Below are 22,251 nucleotides of genomic sequence, written 5' to 3'. Positions count from 1 at the left end.
GGCTTAAAACGCTGAAGGGCACCTGGACATGAAATGTGCATGTTTCAAGTCGAATTCTGGTTGTAAGCCACGCAGGGAAGCTTGAGACCTGCACCGCTTTAAGAAGGAAAACGTGCAATGGCTAGCTGAGCATTTCTTGCAAGATTCCAGTGAGAAAAGATGAAAAAATGATAGGTAAAACGATGCCATTTTGGTGGACGGATTCTCGAAGTCACGGTAGTACTGCAAAGAAGAAATACGCTCACCGGACAAAAAAAATGAGTCATCCCTGGAGAAATCATTATATGCATCATGTGTAACTCCGCCTCTGGACTTGTTAACCGCCTTGATTCGGCCAGAATGTGACTCGACAGGGTTGCACACGTACGTCGCCTCAGGTTACTGAGGATTTGATCGCGCAATTCCACCAAATTGCGGGGATGCCGATGCCGGCGTTTTACCCGCTGTTCCAACATGTCCCACAGATTTTCAGTGGGGTTCAAGTCAGGTGATTTTGCAGGCCAATCGAGATGAAATAGGGTGGGAGAGTGTTAATAAAATCAGTCACATACATGCGTCCAGCCAGATCCATGATATGGAAAAAAAAAAAAAAAAAAAAAAAACTAAAACATCTCAGACCTACCTCCGGCTCCAACCTGAACCTGGTTCACATCGAGGATGAAATGCTTAATTTGGCCTTCGGTGCGCTCGACGACGTGCGTCATTGGAATACAGGGGGGGGGGGGGGCCGTGATTCGTGAGACCACATTACATTCCGCCAGACAGCTGTTGTCCAGCCCACTGTAGACGTGCAGCTTTATGTTCTCTCGCTAACAGGTTAGGATGGACCTTCATTCACTGACTGCAGCAATTCCTGTCGGCTTTCGAAGCTATTTTGATTCACAAGTCGTGAAACGCGTCTCCGGTCCGTCTCAGTCAGGATATTTTTCGTGTTTCGTGACCACGTGTAATACACCACTGCTGGTAAACACTTTGAACAGTCCGCTGCGAAACACCAACAAACCCAGCAACATTACGCACCGTATGGCCATGGGCCCCTGTTTGCCACTCTGTCACATCTATCCATGTTGACGTACTCGGTCCGCTTGAAACATCAATGTCTCACTGATCGCTACTGCCTTATGCTCACGAAGAGGCAGTGCGCGTGCGGTTGAGCACGGGATTCGTTCGCTGCACCATCTGTACAGGCTTAACGATCCGTCTGTGCGTGCGCACTAGGGCGACTGTTTGTCCGGTGAGCTTAACTTTGTCATTACGAGAAGGGACATGCCCAGTCTCTTCCTTTGAATGCTAATGTTTGCCTGTTAAAACAATTACCATTGCTTTATTTACAGCTTCTCTTTATAAGTCTAATACGTCCAACATCAACATCTTCCAAAAACATGTCTTTCCGTCCACCATAATGGCGTTGTCCTTCCATGCATATGACGAATACTGATGTCTGTTTCTTGTGTCGAATTTCAGATAGACCCTCAGCCCTGAAACATACCCATTCTTACAGAAAGTCGCTTGCTCTTTTCATCTTGGTGCAGTTGAATATATCGGTATCGTTCAAACTACCATATCAGGGTTTGTATTTATCGCATTGTGTTGAATACTTTCTTCTTTAGTTCTTTTTAGGACTTCGGATGTATTGACGGTTCTTTTCTAAGTCCGACTTTTTTTTCAGTCTTATCTCAGTTTTATTATTCGCTTTGATATCTTGAGCCTACTTAACATTCTGAAGTAGGTAGCAATTGTTGCGTAGTTTTCTTACCAGAACTGCCTTCTACATATGTACTGTTTTTCATGGCAATCACATGGGACTCTCACGAGGATTACTTGATTCAAGAACAGGAAAAAGTCCAATGAAAAGCAGCTCGATTTGTTCTGTGTAATTTCCGACAAAAGAGTAACGTTACAAAAATGCTGTAAAATTTGGGCTGGGAAGACTTGGGAGAAAGGAGACAAGCTGCTCGACTAAGTGGTATGTTCCGAGCTGTCGCTGGAGAGATGGCGTGGAATGACATTAGTAGACAAATAAGTTTGAGTGGTGTCTTTAAAAGTAGGAAAACCGAGCTCGATAGCTGCAGTCGCTTAAGTGCGGCCAGTATCCAGTATTCGGGAAATAGTAGGTTTGAACCCCAATATCGACAGCCCTGAAGATGGTTTTCCGTGGTTTCCCATTTTCACACCAGGCGAATGCTGGGACTGTACCTTAATTAAGGCCACGGCCGCTTCCTTCCCACTCCTAGCCCTTTCCTGTCCCATCGTCGCAATAAGACCTATCTGTGTCGGTGCGACGTAAAGCAACTAGCAAAAAAAAAAAAAAAAAAAAGTTGGAAAGATCACGTTACAACTATAAAGTTGGAATTCAAGAGGAAGAATTGGGACAAATATTCATTTGTAGGAAGGGGAGTTAGGGATTCGAGTAACTTACCAAGGGAGATGTTCAGTACATTTCCAATGTAATTGCAATAATTTAAGAAAAGGCTAGGGAAATAGGGAATCTGCCACCTGGGCGACTGTCCTAAATGCAGATCAATAGTGACAGATCACTCAATACTACGAACCACCACAGAAACACACAATAACGAATACATCCTTGGCGTCTGGAAGGGCATCCTGCCGTAAAACAGCGCCACCGTTCGCATCTGGGTGTGCGAAAAGCGGCGGTTTGTTCTTTTGCGGGACAGACTCTTGGTAGTTCTGATAAATTTCGCACCTCCTCCGACAGATGTTGTCTGAAAGATGTCGTGCTTGAGAAACAATTTCACATTTTCTTAGTGATTACTTCACTGCAATGTATAAACCTAGACAGTTCCTTCGCCCGTACGAATGTCGCAACTGATTTTCTTTGAAGGAACGCAAACATGTTTGGACAGCAGACGTCCCTCCGGTCCTGAGGCGGAGAGAGCTGCTTGGTCCCTCAGGAGACAGGCACTTGTAGGCCGTCAGCTGTGGCATTGTCCTCCTGGGTCGATAAGGCAGCTTTACATGAACTAACCGGTGAATTTTACCTCTGAGAGGAACTTGATTTTATGTTATGCTCCCCTATTTATTGGTCACATGTCTGCTGTCTTTACTGAACCTCTGATCTAAAACATAACTTATACCGGATGATTAAAGAGAGCATGGCCAATTTATTTTGCAAAAATGCTCTACATTCCTAAACAGTTTATTAATAATAATAATAATAATAATAATAATAATAATAATAATAATACAAATGTTGTTGGTTTTACGCCCCACTAACTAAATTTTTATGGTGTTCGGAATGCCGAGGTAGCGGAATTTTGTCCCGCAAGAATTCTTCTTCGTGCCATTAAATCTAGCGACGCGAAGCTGATGTATTTGGGCACCTCCAAATACCAAGTTGGGCTCAGAAGGCCAGCTCTCTAACGTCTGAGCTACTCAGCCCGTCGAGTCAGTGACGTGATGGTGGTTTGTGCACATAGGGAAATTTTCAGGCGTATCACCAACGTGAAGAGTTTTTTACGTCGCATTGACACAGATAGGTCTTACGGCGACGATACGATAGGAAATGGTCGTGCCCTTAATTAAGGTACAGGCCCATTATTTGCGTGGTGTGAAAATGGGAAACCACCGAAAACCAGCTTCTGGGCTGCCGACAGTGTGGTACGAACCCACTGTCTCCCGAATGCAAGGTCACAGCTGCTCGCCCCTAACCGTACGGCCAACTCGTTCGGTGAAGAGTCATTTAGTCTAGCAATCGTACATGAGGAACTTGGAGATATAGGCAGTAGTCAGTGTTGAATCCGAGGGAGGTTCCCTGGCTCAAATTATTGTATTCCTGCCGAAATCTAACTTTATTGAGTCTTCCACTTAGAGAATAACCAGTGTCGCAACTGTGATTTAGTATGTATCAATGGCAAGGGAAAATGTTAAAATAGTATTATTCTTTTGTTAGTATTACAATTTCTGCTTATAACATTTGCTTATCCCCTCCCGGGGGGAAAATGCCTGGATTCAATATTGGCAATAATATTTCGTGCGCCGGGCTGCGTGGCTCAGACTGTTGAGGCGCTGGCTTTCTGACCTCAACTTGGCAGGTTCGATCCTATATCAGTCCGGTGGTATTTGAAGGTGCTCAAATACGTCTGCCTCGTGTCGGTAGATTTACTGGCACGTAAAAGAACTCCTGGGGGACTAAATTCCGGCACATCGGCGTCTCCGAAAACCGTAAAAGTAGTTAGCGGGACGTAAAGCAAATAGCATTAATTAATATTTCGTGCAATGGATGAGTCTCCCTTGACTGTGCTGTCTGCGTCCAAACATGGACAGACCGCTTTAGTCAATTGAGCGTTTGTTAAAATCATAAAATGTTATGTAGACTGCATAGTTCCAGACCAGCTGCTGTCGTGTGATGAAATTAAAGGTGTTATTGTTTATGACGTGCGGGCGAGAGTGAAAGCTGAAAGAAGGTATTTACTCGCGCACTATCTTCCTTAACGCGGGGCACCTGCAGAGTTTTGTCAATTTTACATATCCTCTCGTCAAATCAGGCGGTCGTTAACCGGAAATCTAAATGGAATACAGTATTGGTTCGTCGTTCTTATTTGTCCAAGGCTCCTTTTTTTTTCTAGATTGGAAGAACACAGGATATAATTAAGCAGAACAATATCATATGAGCACATGTATTACTTACGTAGCCTCCATCTGAACTGTGTCGGCAATAAGCGAATCTCTGTCGTTAGAATCTTGAGCATTATATTTCATGTTCTGTTTTCTTCGTACCGAGCGAGTTGGCTGTGTAGCTGTAAGCTTACATTTGAGAGATTGTTAAGTGCGAACCCCACTGCCGGCAGTCCTGAACATGGTTTTCGGTGGTTTCCCAATATCAAATCGGGCCGCCATAACACCAATCTGTGCCGGTGCGACATAAAACAAATTAAACAATAAGTACCTTCTCAATCCTAGCTTTTACCCATCCTTGCGCCGTCAAAAACCTGCGACATTAAACCACTAGTAAGAAAGTAAAGTAAAATGAGAGGGTGCGTGATAGGCCATTGACTTCTCACCAAGGTGGGGGCCGCTCGAATACCACCTCAAGTGGCTTAGTGTTGAGTGGAAGCCTTTCATCGTGTGTCCGTCCGCATCCGTAGCCTAATGGTTAGCACTATTAACTGCCGTCCTCGGACGCATGGGTTCGATTCCCGGTAAGGCCAGAAATGAAAGGAGGGCTGGTATGTGGTACATGCAGCTCACCTCCATTGGAGGTGTGCATGGAAAGAGCTGCACCTCCTCAGGATGAGGACACGAGTTTACTGTATCGTGTGTCTGCTCGCTTTTCATGAAAAAGAGAAGAATATGAATGCTACCTTTGTCTGCGTAAGGTGATAATTCTCCTTGCGCCTTCACCGTATTGTCCTTGATGGCTACGCGAGTATCCTGATCACTAGAACCGAAGATCTCCCAATGAGAATGTGAAATGACAGAGATTCGCCCTAATTAGAGGAAGTAGAAACTCGTGTTCTTTGTTCCTGCTTGGCAGCATGCTAATCGATCTAGTGGGCTCAGCTTATCGGTTCCCGATACTTACTGCGTTCTAAGATGGCGTGAGAAGTAGATAAACATTAATTACTGCGACGGTCGTGTGCTAAGTAGAGAATTAGCGATTAGCGTAATGATGCATGAGAGATAGGGAGCCCAACAAGCTTGTTACTCTTCCTACTTCGACGCTTCCACAATTCGTGTAGTTTCTATTTTATTGTTTCTGGAGGACGTTGTTCATTGACTTGAAACCTCGTTCACAACGAAGCAGCGCACCTTGCCTCACACTGAACGAGACTTGTTACCACTACTGGAAGCTGACATAACAGGCCACCCCCCTGTACCAATCCTGCACCAGTGTACTGCTCTTTGTGAAACTTGTCTTGTGTTTGTATGTTTACTGGGTTTGGGTGGGATGTTCCACAACTTAAAATGACACACGATGCATGCGTTCTCATGCAGTAAGCGCGGAAGACAGCGACGAAGAAGCTCGGTTAAGGTCCCCATACACTGTTTGAGGCGGACAAATGCACAGTTCACACAGGTAATCACACAGGTCTTGTCGGTTGGTGGCAACATCGCAGTGTACAATATAAGACGCGACCCTTACCTTTATCGAGGAACAATGTACGTTGAACTGCGGAACAAGGAGAAACAGTGTTGAACGTATGTTGGAGTCAGGTGACACACGTTGATTTGTCATCAAAGAATTAGTAACCTGAGTTCGCCTTTTAGGAAAAAATCGAAAAAAGTGATCGACTCTGAACGGTCCGTTCACTTTGGTATTTTGAACATACGGCGAGACTGCAGTCAACAAATCATTGCATATCTTTTCATCATCATCATCATCATCATCATCATCTGTTTACCCTCCAGGTTCGGTTTTTCCCGCGGACTCAGCGAGGGATCCCACCTCTACCGCCTCGAGGGCAGTGTCCTGGAGCTTCAGACTCTTGGTCGGGGATACAACTGGGGAGAATGACCAGTACCTCGCCCAGGTGGCCTCACCTGCTATGCTGAACAGGGGCCTTGCGGGCGATGGGGAAGATTGGAAGGGATAGACAAGGAAGAGGGAAGGAAGCGGCCGTGGCCTTAAGTTAGGTACCATCCCGGCATTTGCCTGGAGGAGAAGTGGGAGACCACGGAAAACCACTTTGAGGATGGCTGAGGTGGGAATCGAACCCACCTCTACTCAGTTGACCTCCCGAGGCTGAGTGGACCCCGTTCCAGCCCTCGTACCACTTTTAAAATTTCGTGGCAGAGCCGGGAATCGAACCCGGACCTCCGGGGGTGGCAGCTAATCACGCTAACCACTACACCACAGAGGCGGGCTTATCTTTTCATCCAATCGTAATCTTTAGTTTATTTCTTTCAATAGCTTCACGCCCATAGCTAAATGGTTAGCTTGATGCCCTTTGGTCCAATGCGCCCACGGTTGGATTCCTGGCCGGGTCGGGGATTGTAGCCATAATTGGTTAATTCCAGTGGCTTGGGGATTCTCTGTCTGCGTGTGTGTTTCGTTTTCAGCATCAGATTCATCACAGCTAGGGTCCCGTCCACATAGTCTCGCTGGACGTCTATAGGCTTCAACTCAAAAGACCTGCAACAGACCTTTCTGGAGACGTCATGATATAATAATAATAATAATAATAATAATAATAATAATAATAATAATAATAATAATAATAATAATAATAATAATAATATCCAGCGTGATTCATTTAACCATTTAACCTCAAGATCATGCTCAAAATGTGACGAGCTCTCAGTCATTTGTAGATTTCAAAAATGCTTATGATTCGATCGACAAGCCCTCACTGCTCCAAATTCTAGAAGAGAGGGGACTAGATCCCAAAACTCGAGAACTCATAAAACAAACACTGACTGGCACGAAATATAAAGTGAAATTTATGGGAGAATTCTCAGCACTCTTAGACATTCGAACAGACATGAGACAAGATGATGGACTCTCTCCTCATCCTAAACAAGGTTATGGAAGAATGAGAGAAGGAAATCGAGAAATGTGAGTTTTGGAAGCCAATCCGACTGGGCTTCTGAACTCCATAAGGCGCACAGACTAACGTGGCATTACTACAAGAGAGTCACATCGCATAATGCAAAATTACGACATTACAAGACATTTGTTTTGCTGGAAGCTTTATACACCTCAAAAATCATATCCCTTGGAGGTCACTCTAAAATTATAGAAATTGAAAAGCAATAAAGGAAAATTCTTCGGAAAATGTATGGTCTCACGGGAGAAAATTGAATGTGGATTAAGAGGAGAACAGCGGACCAGTACTCATTACTTGACAGGTTCACTGATGCCGTACGCAGGAGACGCCTGAAATTCTATGGCCATATCTATAGAATGGACAGCGACAGACTCACCAAACTAATCAACTCAAAGAAGGTCAAAATAAACTGGCTAGAAGAAACTAAGGCCGAGCTCCAAGAAATGAATATCACGGACGACATAACAGAAGATCGTGGAGCCTTTAGTACAACAGTAGCCAAGCAGAAATTCGTGGAGAAACCTAAAGAGAAAAATGGCAGAAAGTGGTCCACTGAACTCAGGATGAAACTCAGTACATTGATGAAGAGATTTTGGGAGGATAAGAAGGAGAAAAACCATCAGGCCAACGAACAAGTTCAGACGCGCTTTCTGAATGGGCATAACGAAGAATGAAAGAAATAATAATAATAATAATAATAGTAATAATAATAATAATATGATAAACTGTACCGTTTGGTGTCACTCCTTGCGGTTTAACGTACCACCAACCCGTGGCCTTAAGTAAGCTACAGCCTTAGAATTTGCTGGATGCGCGAATGGGAAACCATCTTGAGAACTGCCGGCAAGGGGGTCGAAACCACCATCTCCCGAATGGAAGCTGACAGCTACACGGTGCAAACCGCGACACGGTGCAAACCGCGCAGTCGTTTTATTGTCCTAGTTAGAATTTCGACAGTGACACGGATTGGGATTTACTTCGGGCTATTCCTGGATCATGCAGCCTAAATGTAAATGTAGGAACATGAATATGATGAAGTATTCTTTTCACCTTATTTTGTTAAATCCATGTGGTCGTTGTTCTTTGTCAACTTGTTGCGTCTAGCCCCCCTGGCTGACTGCTGGGACATGTTGCTCGCCCATTGTGATGTTTGTTGATTGTGGGTGTAACCACAACGTCCTTGATGCCAATTGTTTATTGGTTAGAGGGGGAACGTGAATTCGGGGCTGGATTCCAACTCTGTAATACGGGAACCATGTCCTCCTTGTCTTTCAGTTAAATACCGCTTTAATTACATGCGAGATAAAAGAAGTCAAATGGATTGTAATATCTTCTTCACGTGAAACTTGGCGCTCCCTTACACTTACCACATACAATTCTTTTCAATTTTACAACATTAATTTAAAATACCATGGTAATCAATTACAGTTTATGAGATAATATGAGTAAGTCAGATAAGGAATAATACAATTAATTAAGATTACTATTGATGAAAAATTATGGGATAAGTAATGAGTGGATAATAGCAGAAAGACACCAAATTAACACCTAAATAATAGATTTACTAACAGCTTAAAGGAAGACTTATTTAAATACGAGGAAAAAAGAAATTAACTGAATATTGCTATGTTACAGTCTGAATATACTAAAAACGATGTTTTTTACTTCGCACCGACACAGATAGGTCTTATGGCCACGATGGGATATGAACGGGCTAAGAGTGGGAAGGAAGCGTCCTCGGCCTTAATTAAGGTACAGCGTGGTGTGAAAATGGGAAACAACGGAAAACCATCTTCAGGGCTGCCGACAGTGGGGTTCGAACCCACTATCTGCCGGATGCAAGCTCACGGTTGCGCGCCCCTAATCACACAGCCAACTCGCCCGGTAAAAAAGATGTTACTACGCTATCTATTTCTAGAAACAGTGTATAGTCTTAAATTAGAAGTTAAAAGAAAACGTAAATGGGATAGCGTAAGATACTTAAATCTAATACGTAAAATTTGGCTTCATTCACACGTCTTTCACTCTTACATTCTGACACTTTTACGCAGTGTATTTGGTGTGTCTCACTCGTATACTAATTCGTAACGGTTTCATAAATAACGGGTTTTACGTGTAGCCAGCTGCGAACAGTCAAACGACAATTGAATTCGAAGCAGGATTGGAAACAGTGTGGTATCCGTGAATGATACGAGAAAGAATAAGTGTGAAACAAAATTTGTGTGTTCTTCTACCAAAACTGAACTCAGTATCTTACGAAATTCAGAACAAAGGTACAACAAGATTTCAAACGGAAATGACGTCATTGCGACGGATGAACCTAGTCCCGGACCACTTATAAAAGTTTTTTGTAATAACAATAAACAATAACAAAAGATGTTACGACTTCACAAGTTTTAGCCTACAAAAAAGGGAAACACAGTTTTAGAAGAATTACGTAAATCTGCAACAGCGAAGGTCGGAGAAGGAAGGGGCGGAATCACAACACCGGGAATCGTTCGTAAATAACTAGATGAAGTGTCACAGTTTTCGAAAGTTCACTTGCCGTATGGTTCGTTTAAACTGAAGTCCAGGCCCACTTTACACAACTCAAGCTTCAACCGGAGATACATTTTCTTAGTTTTTTTTAAACTAGTCAAGAGAAGTACTGAAGTTAAATACTTCTACATAACATGAGCTGCGCATTTTCGTGAAAGAAAAAGAACATAGTGAGGAATTATGCTGACATAATAAAGTCCGCGGGGCAAAATGACAAAATCATAACACTCTGTTCCTCACCCAATATTGTTGAATCAGTAGTAGAATTTCTCAATGATGAAACTGGGAGCAGGAAATACGACCCTCCAACCTCACTCGGTGTCAGTGCTGGACTCAGGAGCGAGCGGTCGGGGTGAGGAATATATAGGGCGAAGGAAGATTCTTGAAGTACAATAAAGTTCGAGAAACAACACACACAGTGACGTGGCGAGTTGCCCTCACAGTACTGAAGGAACCTTATCATGAAGATAACGAGACTCTATTTACATTCATCCTTATGTTAATACACACCTTTAACATGCAGCAAACCACACATTTCTTCACATTTATTTGACTCCATTTATAACTGTTATAAACTAATTATTTATAACTTGTTGTAGTATTTCGGATCGTTATGCTCATATAATATTTCTCGAAGTTTAAATAAATGAATAATACATCTTATGTTGGTGAGCAATATATACGGCTAACAAATTTACAGGTTGTTTTGCGCATGATAAACTCAGAACATGTACAAAGTTGGGAAACCCACCAAATGACGCTCCTCTATCAGTGCCCAGCCCCACTTATCTATGTCCAATTTTAGGTTTCATTCTTCATTTCACGAAATTAACACTCGTTCCGGATCGCTACTTGAAGCAGCACCGCATCGAACACATACCTACAACCGTCTCTGCTTCGAGGCTATGGAATACGATCCCGGAAGTCTTGCTCGTCCAGGACGTTTAAAACAGTCTGCCGTATATTCCTCATGAGTACAAACAGTTGACTCGAATGAATTGTAACGAGCACTTACCTATTTGACAATGTCACAACATTATCGAAGCCATTTTCCAGTTGCTCACAGTATTGTAACGTATTTATTACTCTGTACGGAATAACATCACCTGCCAAAAGTCTTATTTCTGATTCCACTTCTTTACATATATCATTGATATATATATATAAGAAAACATAAAGGTCCAATAATACTGCCTTGATGAATTCCCATCTTCATCATTACAGGGACAGATAAAGCTTTGCCTACTCTAATTTTTTGACTTCTATTTTCTAGAAATATAGCCACTCATTTAGTCACTCTTTTTTCTAGGCCAATTGCACTCATTTCTTGCCAGTAGTCTCCCATGATCTACCCTATCAAATGCCTTGGATAGGTCAATCGCGATGCAGTCCATTTGACCTCCTGAATCCCGGATATCTGCTGTATCTTGCTGGAATCCTATTAGTTGGGCTTCCGTGGAATAAACTTTCCTAAACCCAAATTGCCTTCTATCAACCCAGTTATTAATTTCGCGAACATGTCTAATATAATCAGAAAGAATGCTTTCCCAAACTTACTGGCCTGTAATTTTCAGTTTTATGTCTATCACCCTTGCCTTTATACACAGGGGCTACTGTAGCAACTTTCCATTCATTTAGTATAGCTGCTTCATGCAAACAATAATTTAATAAGTTCTTCAGATATTGTACTACAGTAGAGTCTCGATTATCCGACCTAAACGGGACCTGGAGTACGTCGGATCACCGAAAATGTCGGATAATACGGAATAACTTTGAAAATGAACGGAAACAAACTGGAAGGCTATACTCTAGTACTAAAACAATGACATCTTTTACGGTACTCTATTTAATAAATTATCAATTCAATTCTACAGTACATGCAGTATTGAACGAAAACATTCCAGATCTCTTACGAAAAGAAACTTTTCTCCACAGATATTAAGCTGCCTAATGCCGTACAGTTTTTTCCACCGATCAAGCCACCCAGCACTGGCAGGAAAATTAGGGTCCCCTTAATTAAACTCCTTCCGGAAACACACAACCTTTTCCTGCAGAATGGGGCCAGATATTAGCAGGCCCTTTTCCCGGTGTTGAGATAACCAAAGACATAGTGCTTCACTTACTTTTTCGTACTCACATTTTTTAAATGCTTTTCTCTGCTCTGGTAGAGCACCACTTTTCAATTTCTTCCCTCTATTTTTTCCAGTCTTCCACCGTAACACATCCAACACCATAATCTGAAGCCACATTTTGAAGAATTTCCCCTCTGTCCAGTGTCTTTAATGCACTCAACGTGTCTTCCATAGAAGCAATCACTTTCTTCCATGTACTCGCTATACTCACAGAGGATATGAAAATTATAACATCCGCACCCAACCAATACTACAATGAACAATGACTGAAGACTCACTGCACCTGTCCTTGAAAAAAAAAAAAAAACTGTCCTACCACCAGCAGTCAGGCCAGTGCTTGTCCCATGGACGCACCCTCTACACCGGGTGTGCCTGAATTTAGTCTCCACCAAAAGTTCAAATTAAGTCTTCCAGTGTCGGATAACACGGAAAGTCGGATAAGCGAAGGTCGGATGAGCGAGACTCTACTGTATATCCCAACCCACTGTCTTCAGTGTAACCCCCGAAACCTTATCGATTCCAGCTGCTTTTCTAGTTTTCAACTTTTGTATCTTACTGTAAATGTCATTGCTGCCATAAGTAAATTTTAATACTTCTTTAGTATTAGTCACCTCCTGTATCTGGACATTACCCTTGTAACCAACAATCTTTGCATACTGCTCACTGAATACGTCTGCCTTTTGAAGATCCTCGCATACACACTCCCCTTGCTCATTAATGTTTCCTGGAATGTCCTTCTTGGAACCTGTTTCTGTCTTAAAATACCTAATATATATTCTTCCATTTTTAACTAAAATTTGTATGACCGCCCATTATGCCTGCCATGTCCGACTCGTTGGCCGAATGGTCAGCGTACTGGCCTTCGGTTCAGAGGGTCCCGGGTTCGATTCCCGGCGGAGTCGGGGATTTTAACCTTCATTGATTAATTCCAGTGGCGTGGGGGCTGGGTGTTTGTGCCGTCCCAAACATCCCTGCAACTCACACATCACACATAACACTATCCTCCACCACAAAAACACGCAGTTCCCTACACATGGCAGATGCCGCCCACCCTCATTGGAGGGTCTGCCTTACAAGGGCTGCACCCGGTTAGAAATAGCCACACGAAATTATTATTATTATTATTATTATTATTATTATTATTATTATTATTATTATTATTATTATTATTATTATTATTATTATTATTATTATTATATGCTTGCCATCATGCTATCCTTAGCTGACTTCTTTGTTAGATTCAATTTCCTAGTAAGTTCCTTCAATTTCTCCTTACTTCCACAGCCATTTCTAACTATTTCTTTCCAACCTACAGCTCCTTCTTAGTCTTTTTACTTCTGTTATAATATAGTGGATCTTTACCATTCCTTGCCCCCTTTAAAGGTAGAAACCTATTTTCACGTTCCTCAACAATCGATTTAAACCCATCGCAGAGCCTGCTTACATTTTTATTTATCGTTTTCCACCGACCATAGTTACTTTTTAAAAACTCCCTCATGCCTGTTTTATCAGCCATGTGGTACTGCCTAATAGTCTTAAATTTAATACCTTCCTTTCTTTCCCATTTATTTTTAACTACGACGAAAACAGCTTCGTGATCACTAATAGCATCTGTACCGTCTATTACCTAATGTGGTCAGACGAATAACATTTTAGCGTGTATTCAATGACGCACTTCGTCGAGTCCACGGAAGGCCAAATGAAGCACTTCATCCTGGATGTTTGCAAGGTCAGGTTCAATCCGGACGTGAGTCTGTGATGTTTAGGGGATGTTTTTCTTGTCATGGATTGGGCCCGTTCACTGAAGTGACCACTAACATAATGAACCAGCATGCTTATTTAAACATTCTGGATGATCATGTGTTGCCTTTCAGTCAACATATGCATGATTATGCTATTCATACCCCGATTTTTTGAAGATAACAGCGAAGTTCATCGAGCTGGACGCATATGTGACTGGTTTTATGAACACTCCCCCACGCTATCACATCTCGATTGACCTGAAAAATCGCCCGATTTGAGCCCCATTTAAAATCTGGCGTTCATGTTGGAACAGCGGGTAAAACGCCGATATCAATATCCCCGCAATCCGGTGGATCGTCAGCGAGTGGCTTAACCGTGGTGCCACGTACCTGCACAACCTCGTGGACTCGCTTCCAGGCGGTTATCAAGTCCGGAGTTACTCGGTATTAAATGATGCTTGTAATGAATTCTCCAGGGGTGACTAATGTCTTGTCCGGTGAGCTTGTACGTAGTGCAACCATACCACCCTCGCCATTGCCCCATAGAACCACATTGTCCGCCGCCATACAGAACCATACGCCAAGGCGTTCGATGGTATGGGACCTTTTTAGTCTAGAGTCAAATGCCACCTCATCTAGAAAAACGAAGAAAAATAAACTTCAAAGTGATGGGTAGGCAAAAACTCTTTCGACCGTGCAAGGATCAACTGCAGTCCTCCGTTCCAAAGAATCAAACCAACGGCCTCCCAGGACCGTGGTGCGTTCGCGACAAAAGATCATAATATAACACAAACTAATTTAAAGGCATAAATGAACGGAGGGAAATTTAGGATGCAATGTTTTTCCGGCGAAATAACAAGCAAAGAAAAGTTAAAAAAACTATTTATTAATCCTTGATAAAATCACGATTAATTGAAATTAACTCTGAATAATTCTACTATAATGAAAATAAAATATACAATGTCCGATGGACTAAATACAAATTTGGAGATTAAATGTCGAAGTTGTTTGTTCCATTTTCTTTTTGACATGACAATAAGTATTACATTAAATAATCGGTAGAAAATCGTTTTTTAGAACAGAAATATCCTTATAAATGCGACGGTTCTCATTACAAGCCTTCTTCACTATTAGAAGAAACAAATATCTATGCGAAAAATTGGAGACAACTTGGTGTGGTCGCCTAACTAATTAATTATACTACTAAATACACAGAAGAATAAGCGAACACTAGTGGATAAAATCACAATCATCAAAATAATATTTTACTGATGTCGGGTCCAGAAATCGAACCCACATCACAATGAATCCGATGAATCCAAACAAACAAAAAATTAAACACACAACTCAAGGAGCATATTAAAAAAATTATGTACACATATTTGAAAAACAAAGTATAAACACTATACGCATGCAACTGGCTGTATAACGTAAAAGAAATATCGTGTGACAAAGAAAATCCATGGTCTGCGTTGGAGTTCGAACCGATGATTACCAGGATGTCATCGACAAATGGGTCTGTAAAAACTCCCTATCTCAATTATTCATAAGGTCAACAAATCAATAATAATACTGGCGTTCCAGTTATTTAATTTCTTTATAGAAATAAACATGAACGAGTTAAAAGAATCCTTTAAATGTAATCGGGTTTATGTGAAACTCCAAGCATTCAGTCGTAGTGGACAGGCTTAAACAATACACTTGGCAGTTTCCTTTCTAACAAGGGATTGCTAGCGCTCCCTCCTTCTAAACTCATAAATCAGACAACGCAGAACCGCACCTAATAATGGGTGGCCGCAGATCACTTCTTGTCAACAAACTCAAGGCGAACAAAGCGTCTGCCTGAGAATACACCTTGGTAAATAATAGTATTTCAACTGATATCCTCATATCATATTCCAAAGCTCCACTGGCTTATTAATTCACTGCCCGGTTACAATTCTTTAATTCAATATCAAGCCACGGTTCATCTTATCCATTTCATATCCATGGACGTCCAGGTTCACATCCATCCGACGACATTGAATATCTCAGTCTCAGTTTGAACACAAACCAAAAACAAATGTGGATTTAAACGTATACATAATATTATTCTAATATTATAGAAAAGCAAATACTTGACATAAAAGGAAAACTTTTATCTATAATGGGAGGGCGTTTGTTCGTTGTCCAGGCTTGTCATAAGTTGCGCATATAATTAATACAGCCATCTACATATTATTATCATGCAAAATCACATGAAAACAAGAGTGCCTTCCTATCTTCATGATTATTATGCCGATAGTGCATTTTAAAGACACTATCACCATGCATTACCAAAATAGGCTTGGATATTCCATAAAATAAAATATACGTCACGGTTTGAAATTATCAGTAATGCAAATTGATATTTTTCCCACCTAATCTAAAGCACTCTCAGACTTACTGATATGTTTCCATTAAACCACGTACATTCATTACATTAAAATTATATTTTACAGGCCCGAAATTTTAGCTCATATAATAGAATTTCAGTCCCCGTCTAGATGAATATAAAAACAATATGAAGACCACTCACAAGTTCTCTCTCTCTCTAAATCAAGAATACATGCAATTTACATTATTAACCTAATTTATGTGATCTACATATTATATAACCGTGTATTTATTTAGATAAAAATTTATATTTTCTGTACTTATCATCATGTCATGAAATCCATGGCTCGGGCCCAGGAAAAGGTCCTTATCGTCGCTTAGCCTCTCATGGCGCTGACGTGGATCACGGGTTTGAATCTCATTCTCTTCCTGCTGAGCACGTTCATAATCCCAGGGTTGTCTTCTTCACTGTAACAACTCGAATGGCGTTGAAATAAGTTGCGTCACTCAGAAACACTTTTTTTTTTCAAAACTGTAACACAGTTCTCGCGGTCACGTTACTTAAATACTTTCAATATTATCACTTGGACAAGGTTTCTCACACCGCGTATTTGCAAAATGTATATTATCACTCCCAAATACAGGTAAGGTCAGAACACCAGCGGACCGTGGGTCTGCCTTCAATCTTTCGCGTCAAGTGGATATTGTGTCATCATGGCTGCCCCTTTTATAACATTACCCCTACACACACAATAGACGGCGGTCAGTTCCCACCACATTTTTTTAAATTAGTGGTTCTACGTGTTGTGTGACATCGGTAATGCGCTAAAATGTGTGACTCAAATTCTTAAGTACTCTTGTTATGTGCGGAACACGCATCGATCGGCAGTGTATTTAAAATTTATTATCAAAATGATGCCTTTACGGGGATCCCCCGTACGGAATCTGCGTACTTAGCGTGGGGACGCTACTAAAGGTTATATGATCAAATAGTAGCGTATTTTTCCACATGTTAACATTTTATAAACAACTCGAATTTTGGCAGAGGTCTATTATGACAACATATGACATGCCGAGGTTTCCCTTACTGACTGTTATGGATATCTCGAAATCATACCATACAAATCAAGCTTGCACGTTGGCATTGCCGTGTTTCGGTCATTTTTAGTGGGCGGAGTTATTAGTATTGATTTTCTTTCCTTGTCATTTTTCATAGCTCGCGCTCTGTCTGGGGATTCCTGCAGCTATGACGATCTCGTGTTTACCAAGTTAGAGGCGTTGTGCAAACAGATGCAATCTAATGCAACTTTCTGTAATATGTACAAGGGAGCTTAACAAAAGTTTTTCACTGCCTAAAATAATTATTAAATAAACATGTACATGACCGATACGGTCATAGTATGAATGTATGTATGTATGTATGTATGTATGTATGTAGCCTACCGTGTGGACAGTCAAGTGCATGGAATCTTGCAGATGTAACGTCTGTGGCTTTTGTTGGTACCGTAATGAAATGTTTACAATGGCTGTGTCCCGCTCCGCCCTGTCCCAATCACTTCTCTCGTTCTAGAAATTCCCGTGCGTTGAGTTCCCATACAGTTCGTGTTCGGTGGATACTAGGTTCCATCTGACGAGGTCAAGTTTTAACAATTGTAGGCTGGAAACATTAACCAATAGTCAGAATTACTCATACATCTCCGTTCACTTATATGCTGTATGATTGGCTAGAAAATGAGATGAAAGCAAATATTTCAGTGCCTTCCATGTAGTGCGAACTGCTTACGTTTGTGTGTGCTCTTTATAGGGATGAAAGCGGTGAAATATTAGGCTGTGTCTGTATTGCAGTTATAACTGTTTGTTGTCGAAGAAGTTGTATTAAAACTTCCGTGATAAATCGTCATAATACTTCATATGATTGTGTGTTTGTCACACTGAAATACTGTAGGTAGGGAGGGTAGGGAATACGTTCGAACTACTATTCTACGGACTTGATAGGCCCTATAGCTGCGCTTTACAAGGCAGTGTTCACGTATTCTCTATATCTCAGCTAGATCTGACTATTGTTCGTAGGTTAGACCATTTGTGTGCCACGATTTACTTCAGACCAATAAGAGACCGCCTGATCAAGGAGCTGGTGTGGGCAACAAATGCTGAGGAGGTCCTGCCAACCTCAGGTAAGAGGAAAACCACTGTTGGTTGCTTCGACACAATTGCGTATTCTTGTATGTATGTATATTTGTGCGTGTGTATGTATGTATTGAACCCCTCATTTACAGTAACAGTAAACAAGGGTGCAGTATGTACAATACGTATGCTTTCGAGGAGTTTGAATTCAAGTATCGCGGTATTCTGGAAACGTTGGGCCGCGTGGATGGACCCTTTGTTTCCCTCCTTCTTATAGCCTCTACACCCTTGAGATGAGTATGACTATTGTGGGACCGCAACCGAATTACTTCCACTGATTCATTCACCGTTTCCTTTTAATTTTCTTCTTTCACTAGAATCGTCATTATCTTTGTTCCCGATGATCGTTGGTGAAGCCTTTCCTCTCTTTTTGTGTGTTTTTTGTTTGTTCTTTTTACCTACAGGCTTCACCTGTTCTCGTACTTGTTTGAATTGCAGTGCGATGCTGTTAACTCTTCTCGTAACCGATGTACAGCCTACGATATGTCTGTCCTTTATATAATAAGTTCCATACATACTTAAATACAAAGAAATGATGTCATACATATCAGTTACCTACCAGAGATTGCGAAATTACCTCCTTTAAGGGAAGGAAGTATTATTTTCACCCCTTTCTTCCTCGGAACGTTGCCCAGCAGGTGTTTTTGGATCTCAGGTACATCGGCTGGGCGTAAGTTGACTTATTATGGAACAGACTTAATCGTTGCTTAGCTCTTCTTCATGCGCGTCGACTTAAAGTTGTAATGTTGTACCGGCGGCAGCTTCCTGCGTAGCGCGTCTGACAGGGAGGCTCCTCTCCCGCATTTTCTCATAAATAGGGGCGACATTCATTGGCCGCCGTCGTTCAGCCGTGTAATTCCCACAGTTCATCTCCAATCCACACTCTGCGGTATATTTTTGAGGCGCCGCATCCTCTGGTATTGGAATCCCAGTTATAATAATGGTGGTGGTGATTGTTATATGAAGAGAAAGTACGACTGGACAATCATCATTTCCTTAACACTGATCAGGAGGAAAAATAGAGGTGGCCCGATCTTTCGAAGAGTGAATGATCTGCAGATTCCCTCTCAAATGTTTACCTCATATTGGTAAGATTGGAAATGTATCGAACATTTATTCCAATCCCTTGCTCCTTGTCCTATAAAATAATGAATATTTGCCCCAAGCTGTCCTCTTGAATTCCAGCTTTATCTTCACTTTTAAAAGCTCCACTCTCTACTTATCATTCCATGCCAACTCTCCACTGACAGTTCGAAACGGACCGCACAGTCGAGCATCTCCTCTCCTTACTCACAAGCCTTCCCGGCCCAAAGTTTGCAATATGTCACTAACACGACTCCTTTGTCGGAAATCACCCACAACAAATCGTGCTGCTTTCCATTGCATTTTTCCAGTTCTCGTATCAAGTAGTCGTTTTTTACTTAAAGTTATAAACTTCATTATGGTCACAAAAGTTGAAATATAATGTTTACAACATGTTTTTATTCATGGGACCGGTTTCGACGCATTTCTGAAGCGTCATCATCAGCCTAAATTACAAAACTAGCAAATTACATATTATGTTATGATAATGTATAAACATAGTGACACATACAATTTTTGACAACAGTTTACATTTAAAAATTGACGGTTTTGCATCTCCTCTACACAGCACGCCGAGCAAGGCTTCACAATTCCATGGTGGACTGAGCAACCTCAGCCTACAGTTAAACAACATACCACCTAAGTACGTACCTGTAACAAAAAGTATTGGAAGAAGACGTTCCCGAACACAACACAGCATTGCTATTTTCTCCTTAAGTGACACCACACAGAGGAATAGTTTGATATATCCAACAAAATTTTAACGTGTACACCAATTACATCCTTAACCCACCACTTGAAAGTGCCTCATGCAAAGAAGACTGTTACACGATTAACGTGTAGTAAAAATACATCGCACACTTGAATGTACGACATTGACACAAGACTTTTACGTGTGCATACGCGTTGCAAAAACACGCCAAATATTTTGTAAAACCCTCAACTTTTAAAAATATAAACTGTTGTCAAAATTTTTTATGTGTCACTATGTTTATACATTATCATAACCTAATATGTATTTTGCTGGTTTTGTAATTTAGGCTGATGATGACGCTTCAGAAATGTGTCGAAACCGGTCCCTTGAACACTATCCTGTACAACATACACTTTGTATTGAAAGGGCGGAACCTTCACTGAAATTTCAACTTTTATCAAGTAGTCATGGTGAGGGTTTCATAAAGGAAAGGGCTACGAAGGGCGTGAACATGAAAGACTCGTGAGGTTGGAAATGAGCGAGAGTTGACTAAGGGCGGTCAGATAGAACTTCCCCGATTTAAGCGGGAGACTCCCGATTTGGTTCTTCGCCCCATTCTTGTGATCGCAGATACTCATTTCCCGATTTTGAGTGCAGATTTCTTTATTGTTTGAAAATGTCATGTTTTTCCTCATTCTTTAAGTAGTTGGACAGAATTGATTTTCAGAGGGCAAGGGAGATGTAATCAGCTGGTGGTGATCTTAAATATGACAGAATCCCGAACACAGTGATTTTTATTTTATCATTTCCATATAGCAGTGCGGACTGTGAGACAAGGACAAAGCACAGTTCGGATCAATGTTTCCCGAAAAAAGAATTCTGGATAAAACTCTTAACCTTAAAATATATTCAGCAAGAGAAGTGCCAGCAAAATCAACCAATTAAGGTCAAAATTCTCAAACCTGCCGAGACCCCTGTGACCAAAGGCCAGCACGCTAACCGTTTAGCCATGGAGCCGGACGTACCGTTGCGTAATAAATGAGCTACAAGTATAATTAATGTAAGAGCATCGTATATAACACATGTTTGCATGCAATGGAATATAATTATTACTTGAACTATTTTACTACGAGTATTAATAATATTGTAAAGGCATTTGCAACGGTATAATATATACCAATATTCAATCTACAGTATTCTATCCACCTGTACCTATTGCAAACTGAATGTCAGCAGATCAAAATCTGTTATTCATAGCGTAACAAATAATGCGGCGATCTTGAAACGGCTACATCATTTGAATGACAAACGTAGAGAAACACATGCATCTGTGGAATTAGTATTGAAATCTAAATTGCAATTGCTCCTAAGATCACCGTTACAACATTGCCCAGATCATAGCATTTGAATTTTCCGCCAGTGAATACAATCTAGCTTGCGGTCCCGCTGATAGTCCCCTCGTACGGCAGGCAGGGGATACCTTGGTTGTATTGCACCGCCCTCACTCACAGAGGGAGATCACAGGTATCTGAAGCAGGTAGGAGATCCTCGCCATTAACTTGAAGATTACGATAGTTCGGATTGGTCTCCATGTACTCTGTCTTCTGCGTGTCGAAACGAAGTGCTTATTGACTATGACGGTCGTTCCATGATTATGATGTGGGTAACAATCCAATCTAGGAGAGTACGTGCAGTATTAGAAATAATACTCGCTATCGCACCTGGTTTTCCCTCAATAAGATATTAGTACGAAATATGAACAGAACTCGCCTCATTTTGTAAGGAGTGCGCTGGAAGTGTCCACCATTAGAATCTACTCGGAACTGAACCCGGCGCAACGTATATAGGAAAGGCCTTCGCTGTCACTCCCTGAATTTCTTCGACATGTTTAAACGACCTCCTGTATCGTGGACTTGCTCGGCGGATGTCGACCTCTAGACTTTTGCTGAAATTGCTGTTAACATGATTTTATCGACACTGAGGCAATAAACGACGCCTTCTCCTAATCCAAGTAT

The sequence above is a fragment of the Anabrus simplex genome, chromosome 3 (assembly GCF_040414725.1).
Source record: "Anabrus simplex isolate iqAnaSimp1 chromosome 3, ASM4041472v1, whole genome shotgun sequence".
Lineage (NCBI taxonomy): Eukaryota > Metazoa > Arthropoda > Insecta > Orthoptera > Tettigoniidae > Anabrus > Anabrus simplex.
Note: the sequence above shows the minus strand (reverse complement) of the source record.